This window comes from Chiloscyllium plagiosum, chromosome 4, assembly GCF_004010195.1.
Source record: "Chiloscyllium plagiosum isolate BGI_BamShark_2017 chromosome 4, ASM401019v2, whole genome shotgun sequence".
In the NCBI taxonomy this organism is placed as follows: Eukaryota; Metazoa; Chordata; class Chondrichthyes; order Orectolobiformes; family Hemiscylliidae; genus Chiloscyllium; species Chiloscyllium plagiosum.
In genome coordinates, this window is record NC_057713.1 from 35,182,106 (window position 1) to 35,192,193 (window position 10,088).

The 10,088-nt window shown below is 43.6% G+C and overlaps 1 protein-coding gene across 3 annotated transcripts in view; it reads right to left on the bottom strand.

Moving 5' to 3' along the window:
• LOC122548945 (unconventional myosin-Id-like) overlaps nt 1-10,088 on the bottom strand; it is a 141,843-nt gene that overhangs the window by 18,658 nt on the left and 113,097 nt on the right. The window lies entirely within an intron of this gene.

A 10,088-nucleotide genomic window follows, 5' to 3' on the forward strand; every position in this document is an offset into this window, starting at 1 on the left:
CAGCACAGACCACCCTCTCCCTACACCAGCATTGACCACTCTCTCCCTACACCAGCATTGAACCACTCGCTCACACCAGCACAGACCACCCTCTCCCTACACCAGCACAGACCACTCTCTCCCTACACCAGCACAGACCACCCCCCACACCAGGTGAATCGGTCAGCCCCTAGCAGATTGGCTCGGAAGGCTGCTCTAGCACCTGGGTGTGCAAACCTAGACATGACCCCAGCCATGGCCAGAAAGATTCAATGTCCCAAACAGTCCACCCTGTGTCCCCCGTCCCAGAGAAGTGAGATACTACATTGTAGTTGTGAAATTAGCTCTCTCAGTGGAGCTTCCACAATGAAGGACAGGAAAAATTTCTAGCTGTAACAGGCTGCTCCTTTTTTTGAAGCATTTTAGATGTTGGAGGTGATTTCCTAGAATTCCAGGAACAGCAATTACTGTTTTATATGCTGTTGCAATTGTTTTGAAATTGCTTTGAGAAAATAAAGTCAAAACAACAGCAATTTTAAAAATGAGAAAGACAGATAAAGGCAGCTGGTCTGTACGGGAGCGAGAGAAAGAAACCCACACTGCTAACTGACCCAGCAATGAATCTGAGCAGTTACAGCCTTTGCTGTTTGAATTCATGTATCGTTGGACATTGGAGTGTGTCTAGGAAAATTTAACAAACAGCAAAATTCACAGCTGATCTTGGAGGAACCTGTTTGGGAGATGTCACAGCTCAGAGACAGATAAGTAAATAGTTTTAAGTATAGTCTTGCTGTAAATCTACAGTAGTGAGTACAGTGGGTTCTTTCTTGTTTATATGTTTTTATTGGGATCTGTCTCTTGATAACATTTTTATAATGTAAGAAAATTTTTTAAAATGTAAGACATAAGAATTAAGTTAGCCTGGAGCACTGTATTGTAGAGGAATAAAAGATGTTGCTTTTTTCTGGGTCTGTAGATTGGAAGGAGCAAAATGACCATTAGTAGAGTGATATGCTCTTCCTGTCAGATGTGGGCATTTTGGGAGAGTTTAAGGGTTACTGAGGATTATATCTGAAATAAATGTCATTGAATGCGAATCCTGTCAGATCGAATGAAGCGGTTGGAGCAACAGTTAGAGACAATAAGGAATTTACAAGAGGTAGGGGGTGTGATGGATGGCAGCTATAGGAAGGGAGAAAAGTCGCAGAAACAGTCAGGTAGATGGGTTAACTCCATGAAAGGTAGGAGAGATTGGTGGGTAGTACCGGAGTCTTCTGTAGCTATCCCCATTTCAAACAAGTATGCTGTTTGGAAAATGTAGGGAATGATGGATTCTCAGGGGAATGCAGCACAAACAGCCATGTTTCTAGTATTGAGGCTGGCTCTAATGTAATAATGGGTATGTTGGGTTCCAAGCGATCAAATGTGTTAGGGGACTCTCTAGTCCGAGACACAAACAGACGTTTCTGCAGCCGGCAACAAAAAATCAGAATGGTGTGTTGCTTCCCTGGTGCCAGGATCAAGGGTGTCTCACAGAGGGTGCAGAATGTTCTCGAAAGAGAGAGGGACTAGCAGGAGGTCATTGTACACATAGGTACCAATGACATAGGAAGGGAAAAGGATAAGATTCTGAAGGGAGAATATAGAAAGTTAGGCAGGAATTTTAAAAGGAGGTCCTCAAGGGTAATAATATCTGGATGACTCCCAGTGCCAAGAGCTAGTGAGTGTAGGAATAGGAGGATAGAGCAGATGAATGCATGGCTGAGGAGCTGGTGTATGGGGAAAGGATTCACATTTTTGGATCATTTGAATCTCTTCTGGGGTAGAAGTGACCTGCACAAGAAGGATGAATTGCACCTGAATTGGAAGGGGACTAATATACTGGCAGAGAGATGGCTCTGGGATGGACAGGACTTGCAGCTTAATGTTCCAGGATAAAAATGCGACAGGAAGGACAGAAAGGGAGGAAGTGGTAGAGCTGCTCAGGGGGATTTAAACTAGTAAGGTGGGGCGGGACCCAGGGAGAGAGTGAGGAAAGATCAATCTGAGACTGGTACAGATGAGAAAAGAAGCGAGTCAAACAGCCAGGGCAGGCAGGGATAAAGCAGAGAACAAGGTAGGACTGATAAATTAAACCAAATTTATTTCAATGCAAGAGGCCTAACAGGGAAGGCAGACCATGGGAGACTGGTTAGCAAGGTTAGATCTCATGGAATACAGGGAGAACTAGCCATTTGGATACAGAACTGGCTCAAAGGTAGAAGACAGAGGGTGGTGGTGGAGGGTTGTTTTTCAGACTGGAGGCCTGTGACCAGTGGAGTGCCACAAGGATCGGTGCTCGGTCCACTACTTTTCATCATTTATATAAATGATTTGAATGTGAGTATAAGAGGTATAGTTAGTAAGTTTGCAGATGACACCAAAATTGGAGGTATAGTGAACAGTGAACAGGATTACCTCAGATTACAACAGGATCTTGAGCAGATGGGCCAATGGGCTGAGAAGTGGCAGATGGAGTTTAATTCAGATAAATGCAAGGTGCTGCATTTTGGGAAAGCAAATCTTAGTAGGACATATACACTTAATGATAAGGTCCTAAGGAGTGTTGCTGAACAAAGAGACCTTGGAGTGCAGGTTCATAGCTCCATAAAAGTGAGTCGCAGGTAGATAGGATAGTGAAGAAGACATTTGTATGCTTTCGTTTATTGGTCAGAGTATTGAGTACAGGAGTTGGGAGGTCATGTTGCAGCTGTACAGGACATTGGTTAGGCCACTGTGGGAATATTGCATGCAATTCTGGTCTCCTTCCTATTGGAAGGATGTTGTGAAATGTTAACGGGTTCAGAAAAGATTTACAAATATGTTGCTAGTGTTGGAGATTTTGAGTTATAGGGAGAGGCTGAATAGGCTAGGGCTGTTTTCCCTGGAGCGTCAGAGGCTGAGGGGTGACCTTATAGGGGTTTACAAAATCATGAAGGGCATGGATAGGATAAATAAACAAAGTCTTTTCCCTGGGGTCGGGGAGTCCACAATTAGAGGGCATAGGTTTAGGGTGAGAGGGGACAGATATTAAAGAGACCTAAGGGCCAACTTGTTCACGCAGACGGTGGTACGTGTATGGAATGAACTGCCAGAGGAAGTGGTGGAGGCTGGTACAATTGCAACATTTAAAAGGTATTTGGATGGGCATATGAATAGGAAGGGTTTGGAGGGATTTGAGTCAGGGGCTGGCAGGTGGGACTAGATTGGGTTTGGATATCGGATTGGCATGGACAAGTTGGACCGAAGGGTTTGTTTCTGTGCTGTACATCTCTATGACTCTATGAATCAGGGCATGGTTAAGAACATGGGACTGGGACATCATAGCAATTACATAAACGTGGCTCTGGGATGGACAGGACTGGCAGCTTAATGTTCCAGGATAAAAATGCAACAGGAAGGACAGAAAGGGAGGCAAGAGAGGAGGGGGAGTGGCATTTTTGATAAGGGGTAGCATTAGAGAGAGGATATTCCCCTAAACATCTGGGGAAATTATTTGGGTGGAACTGAGAAATAAGGAAGGAATGATCACCTTATTGGGATTGTATTAGAGAGCCCCCAGTAGTAAGAGGGAAATTGAGAAACAAATTTGTAAGGAGATCTCAGTTATCTGTAAGAATAATAGGGTGTTTATGGTAGGGGATTTTAACTTTCCAAACATAGACTGGGACTGCCATAGTGTTAAGGGTTTAGATGGAGAGGAATTTGCTAAGAGTGTATAAGAACATTTTCTGAGACAGTATGTGAATGTACCTACTAGAGAAGGTGCAAACTTGACCTACTCTTGGGGAAATAAGGCTGGGCAGGTGACTGAGGTGTCAGTGGGGGAGCACTTCGGGGCCAGCGACCATAATTCTATTACTTTTAAAATGGTGATGAAAAAGGATAGACCAATTCGAACAGTTGAAGTTCTAAATTAGAGGACGGCTAATTTTGACGGTATTAGGCAAGAACTTTCAAAAGCTGATTGGGTGCAGATGTTCACAAGTGTAGAGACGGCTGAAAAATGGGAAGCCTTCAGAAATGAGATAACGAGAGTTCAGAGACAGTATATTCCTGTCAGGGTGAAAGGAAAGGCTGGTAGGTGTAGGGAATGCTGGATGATGAGAGAAATTGAGGGTTTGGTTAAAAAAGGAAGCATATGTCAGGTATAGACAGGATAGATCGAGTGAAGGGCAGTAGGAGTATACTTAAGAGGGAAATCAAGAGGGCAAAAAGGGGACATGAGATAACTTTGGCAAATAGGGTTAAGGAGAATCCAAAGGGGTTTTACAAATACATTAAGGACAAAAGAATAACTATGGAGAGAATAGGGCCCTTCAAAGATCAGAAAGGCAGCTTTTGTGTGGAGCCACAGGAGATGGGGGAGATACTAAACAAGTAGTTTGCATCAGTGTTTACTGTGGAAAAGGACATGGAAGATATAGAATGTGGGGAAATGGATGGTGACATCTTGAAAAATGTCCATATTACAGAGGAGGAAGTGCTGGATATCTTGAAACGCATAAAGGTGGATCAATCCCCAGGACCTGATCAGGTGTACTCTAGAACTCTCTGGGAAGCTAGAGAAGGGATTGCTGGGGCCCTTGCTAAGATATTTGTATCATCGATAGTCACAGGTGAGGTGCCAGAAGACTGGAGATTGGCTAACGTGGTACCATTATTTAAGAAAGGTGGGAAGGACAAGACAGGGAACTATAGACCGGTGAGCCTCACATCAGTGGTGGGCAAGTTGTTGGAGGAAATCCTGAAGGACATATTTGAAAAAGCAAGGACTGATTAGGGATAGTCAATATGGCTTTGTGCATGGGAAATCATGTCTCATGAACCTGATTGAGTTTTTTGAAGAAGTAACAAACAGGATTGATAAGGCAGAGTGATCTATTTGGACTTCAGTAAGGCGTTCGACAAGGTTCCCCATGGGAGACTGTTAGCAACGTTAGATTTCATGGAATACAGGGAGAACTATCCATTTGGATACAGAACTGCCTCGAAGGTAGAAGACACAGGGTGGCATTGGGGGGTTGATTTTCAGACTGGAGGCCTGTGACCAGTGGAGTGCCACAAGGATGGTGCTGGGTCCTCTACTTTTCATCATTTACTATCCATTTGGATACAGAACTGCCTCGAAGGTAGAAGACACAGGGTGGCGTTGGGGGGTTGATTTTCAGACTGGAGGCCTGTGACCAGTGGAGTGCCACAGGATTGGTGCTGGGTCCTCTACTTTTCATCATTTATATAAATGATTTGGATGTGAGCATAGGAGGTATAGTAAGTAAGTTTGCATTTGACACCAAAATTGGAGGTGTAGTGGACAGCAAAGAAGGTTACCTCAGATTACAACGGGATTACAATGGGCCTATGGAGAAGTGGCAGATGGAGTTTAATTTAGATGAATGCGAGGTGCTGCATTTTGGAAAAGCAAATCTTAGCAGGACTTATACTTTTTCTGGTAAGGTCTGAGGGACTGTTGCTGAACAAAGAGACCTTGGAGTGCAGATTCATAGCTCCTTAAAAGTGGAGTTGCAGGGAGATCGGATAGTGAAGTATGTTTTCCTTTATTAATCAGAGTATTGAATATATGAGTTGGGAGATCATGTTGCAGCTGTACAGGACATTGATTAGGTCACTTGTGGAATATTGCCTGTAATTCTGGTCTCCTTCCTATCGGAAAGATGTTGTAAAACTTGAAAGGGTTCAGAAAAGATTTACAAGGATGTTGCCAAGATAGGAGGATTTGAGCTATATGAAGAGGCTGAATAGGCTGGGGCTGTTTTCCCTGGAGCGTCAGAGGCTGAGGGGTGACCTCATAGAGGTTTATAAAATCATGAGAGGTATAGATAGGATAAATAGACAAAGTCTTTTCCCTGGTGTGGGGGTGTCCTGAACTAGAGGGTATAAGTTTAGGGTGACAGGTGAAAGATATAAATGGGACCTACGGGGCAACATTTTCACTCACAGAGGGTGGTGCATGTATGGAATGAGCTGCCAGAGGAAGTGGTGGAGGCTGGTACACTTGCATAATTTAAAAGGTATTTGGATGGGTATATGAATAGGAAGGGTTCGGAGGGATATGGGCTGGGTGCTGGCAGATGGGACTAAATTGGGTTGGGATATCTGGTCAGCATGGATGAGTTGGACTAAAGGGTTTGTTTCTGTGCTGTACATCTCTATGACTCTCTGACTATATTTCACTTGAGTTGACACCATGTTTGAAGTGATCATGAGGGGTCATTGCAGCCTTGGGTCCTGGAATGGATTTGGATAATTTTACTCCCTGCCTCCTATGCTGTCCCCCGATTAGTAAGATGGTGGTGAAATCAAACTTTCTCTCTAGATTGGGTTGGGATATCTGGTCGGCGTAGATGGGTTGGATTGAAGGATCTGTTTCCATGCTGTACATCTCTATGACTCTTCAGGACTAGCGGAATACGTGACAGGTGAAGTTCTGCAGTCGTGTGTGGGTGGGTAATTTAACTTCGTCTGAGCTTGACCATGAGTGATGGAACATCTTTAGTCAGGGGTGAACATAGAGGAATGGGTCTGGGTGGGTTGCTCTTTGGAGGGTCGGTGTGGACCTGTTGGGCCGGAGGGCCTGTTTCCACACTGCAGGGAATCTAATCTAATCTAATCTTCCTTCTGTTATTCTATGTGGAGACCTGTCATGCATGTGCACTGCTCAGACAGTCTGAGTGCAGCACACCACAAGTACACTCGCCCAGTCTTCATTTATCAGAAGGTTTTGTCCAGTCGAACCCTATGTCCTGAGCTGAAAGTAGTTCTCTGTGAATGCACCATTTGCCTCTCAGCCTCTCCCCGTCTGTCCCATGGTCTGGCCCTCCCCTCACACAAATTCTTCTGGGTGAGACGTGATTTGGCTGCAGGATTTCTTTTATAACTGAAAGTAGTTCATCATCAAAAACAAATATCAAGGGAAATGAGTCATTGACACATTGAAACATTCCAGCTTCCTGTTCACTAACCACTATATGAGTCTCCATCCGTAGCTTTGGCAGCCATTATATTAATTGTAATGGGTTTGTGCATTTAGAGCAACTGTGAAATGTACAAAGAGCCAGTGATTTGGTTTAGCTTTGATTTTATGCAAGCTTTCTCACCTCAGTCAAAACATCATAGGTTTGAATCTCACTCTCTCTCAATCTCAAAAGCATGTTCCAGACTGAGACATTCTTGTTGTACGATAGGAAGTTCTGCCTTCTGGAGAAGATTTAAGTGAAGCGGGTGGATAAAAAGGATAAAGGGGGAGGGAGTAGGGGTTGAATTAATCTCACCATGTACTGTTTGTAAGACCTTGTATACAAATTGGATGTAAAATCCCCCTATACTCAGAAGAGTTTAATTGCTTTGGATTTGATTTATTATTGTCATATGTACCAAGATACATGGAAACATATTGATTTGTGTGCCACCCAGACAAATTATACCTTACGTAATTACATCAGGTTAGTAGAACAGAATGCAGAACACAGTGTTACAACTGCAGAGAAGATGCAGGGAAAGATCAACTCTAATATTGAGAGATCCTTTCATTAGTATGGCAATAGCAGGGAAGACACTGTTCTTGAATCTGTTATGTGTTTTCAAATGTTTGTATCTTCTGCCCATTAGATCAGAGTATAACCCACGTGGGAGGGGTCTTTGAATATGTTGGCTGCTTTCCTGAGGTAGTGAGAAGTTCTTGGGAAGTGCTTGAGAACAGGTCACAAACGGTGGGTTTTAAATCAAAATTCTTTAAATAGTCAATACATTTGCTTGCAGAATGACAGGATATTGTCTCTTTTCACCCACTAAAGAAGGAGGTGATATATGGCACTTAAATATTAAGTCATACAAACAAAAAGGTTGCAAATGAAGAAGCATCACTGAACTGGAAACATTAACTCTGCTTTCTCTCCGCAGATGCTGCCAGACCTGCTGAGTTTCTCCAGTATTTTGTTTTTGTGTTTTAGATTTCAAGCATCCACAGTTCTTTGCTTCACATTAAGGTCGAGTCTAATCCTGTCCTCTGTCGACATCTACAGAGACACATACATTCCTTCGGTCTCCACTAATTATCAGAAGTGGAAATTGTAATTGAATGTTTTCTCTGGAGACTAATTTTACTGTCTCAAACCTGCAGGCTTACTGTGATCAAACTCCATTTCACACAGTCTGAGAATCAACGGTCTCTCTCTACTGCTGAGTTATTTTAAAATAGGTTTTCCAATTACTCTGGCTGGTGTAAGCAATTTCACTGTGCAGCCTGCAACAGAATGAAAATGTGACCACACATGAATTGTTGCTCCCCTGTTGTGGAAGCTAAACCCTGTTCGTTCTTTCCTAATTCCATTCTGGGCTTCCTCCCCCACACCACAGTCAGCCTGAGGTAGATTCCCAGCCACAGTGTGCCACAGTGCAGAGGTTGCTCTGTTGCAACAATGCTACCAGCAGGTGGCAGTCCCTGTCCAGCCCCTCCCCTGGCCTCTCAGAAGCCAGTCAGACGCGTGCTGACAGCTGCCTACAACAGATGGTGCCGGTCAAGTCTTTTGTGCTTGGAGCTGTGGGGGACAGAGGGAGGGAGGGAGAGCTATATGGTTAGGCCTCAAATCAAGCCATCTGTCACCTGCCAGAGTTCGAATCCGAGGCAGAGAAGCCATTTACTCTGCACATCCCCCAGCTGTTCAATAATGGGATTACACAGGGTCGATGATCAGATCAATTCAATGTTCCTAATTGAGTCAGAATATTCTGATCCAGGTTTGTGGTTTCAAATGTGGAAGAATCAAATAGTGAGAGACTCTACGCTACTAGCTTTGAAGACAAAATAATGACTGAAATCATTGAATAAAACTAACAAACCATAATCAGACACACAAAACAACCAGTGTCAAAGTCTTCAGAATTTTTCATTTACATTTACCTCTCTGTAACCAGTGTTCTTTCTTTCTCTTTCACCACTACTACTGTAGGATTTCTGTAGATTTTTCAAAGAAAGTGAGATCCCTGATGGGGGATCCTGTTGTGGGAAGGTAGAAAATAGGGTTAAAACAATGACTGCAGATGCTGGAAACCAGATTCTGGATCAGTGGTGCTGGAAGAGCACAGCAATTCAGGCAGCATCCGAGGACAGGCAAAATCGAAGTTTCGGGCAAAAGCCCTTCCTGATGAAGGGCTTTTGCCCGAAACGTCGATTTTGCCTGTCCTCGGATGCTGCCTGAATTGCTGTGCTCTTCCAGCACCATTGATCCAGAAAATAGGGTTATCAACTTTCCCAATTGTCCTGAAGTTTCCATGTATTGAAGATTAATTATGCGATACCCCTGAGGGAGACCAGTAAGGAAAAACTGATCTGAGCGTGTTTTCAGACTTATCAGCAAGCAAAAGATTTGCAGGCATTGAGGCTGAAATGCAACATATTCACTCCACAATAAAACCAAGCAATGTAAATCTTGGACTCTGTCGTGCAGAGAATTGTGAGTACCTCATTAGCCATTATTGACTGATTATCATAACAACTGATGTGTCAGAGTTGGGGAAGGATGAATGGAGGCTGTGATAGCCTCTGGAATTTGACTCAAACACAACTATTTGGAACTTCAGAGTTCATGCCTCAGTCTTTAACATGAAGTGAATGAAGGACAGACTGAAGAAACCAAGAGCTGCTTCAGTCTCAAAGCCACTTCAAACAGAAGCTTATCCCAGATCACTCGGAACTCTTAGTACTCCACAATATTAGCTCTTGAACTAAGTTGATTTAAATAATGAGAGCACACATGCTGAAGGTGATAAACAATCTGATACAGTGCTCTAGAACATCTATACAGGAAAGATTGACTGAACTGTCTTAATATTGGAGGTAAAAACAATGACTGCAGATGCTGGAAACCAGATTCTGGATTAGTGGTGCTGGAAGAGCACAGCAGTTCAGGCAGCATCCAAGGAGCTTTGAAATCGACGTTTCGGGCAAAAGCCCTTCATCAGGAATAAAGGCAGTGAACCTGAAGGGTGGAGAGATAAGTGAGAGGAGGGTGGATTGGGGAGAAAGTAGCATAGAGTACAATGGGTGAGTG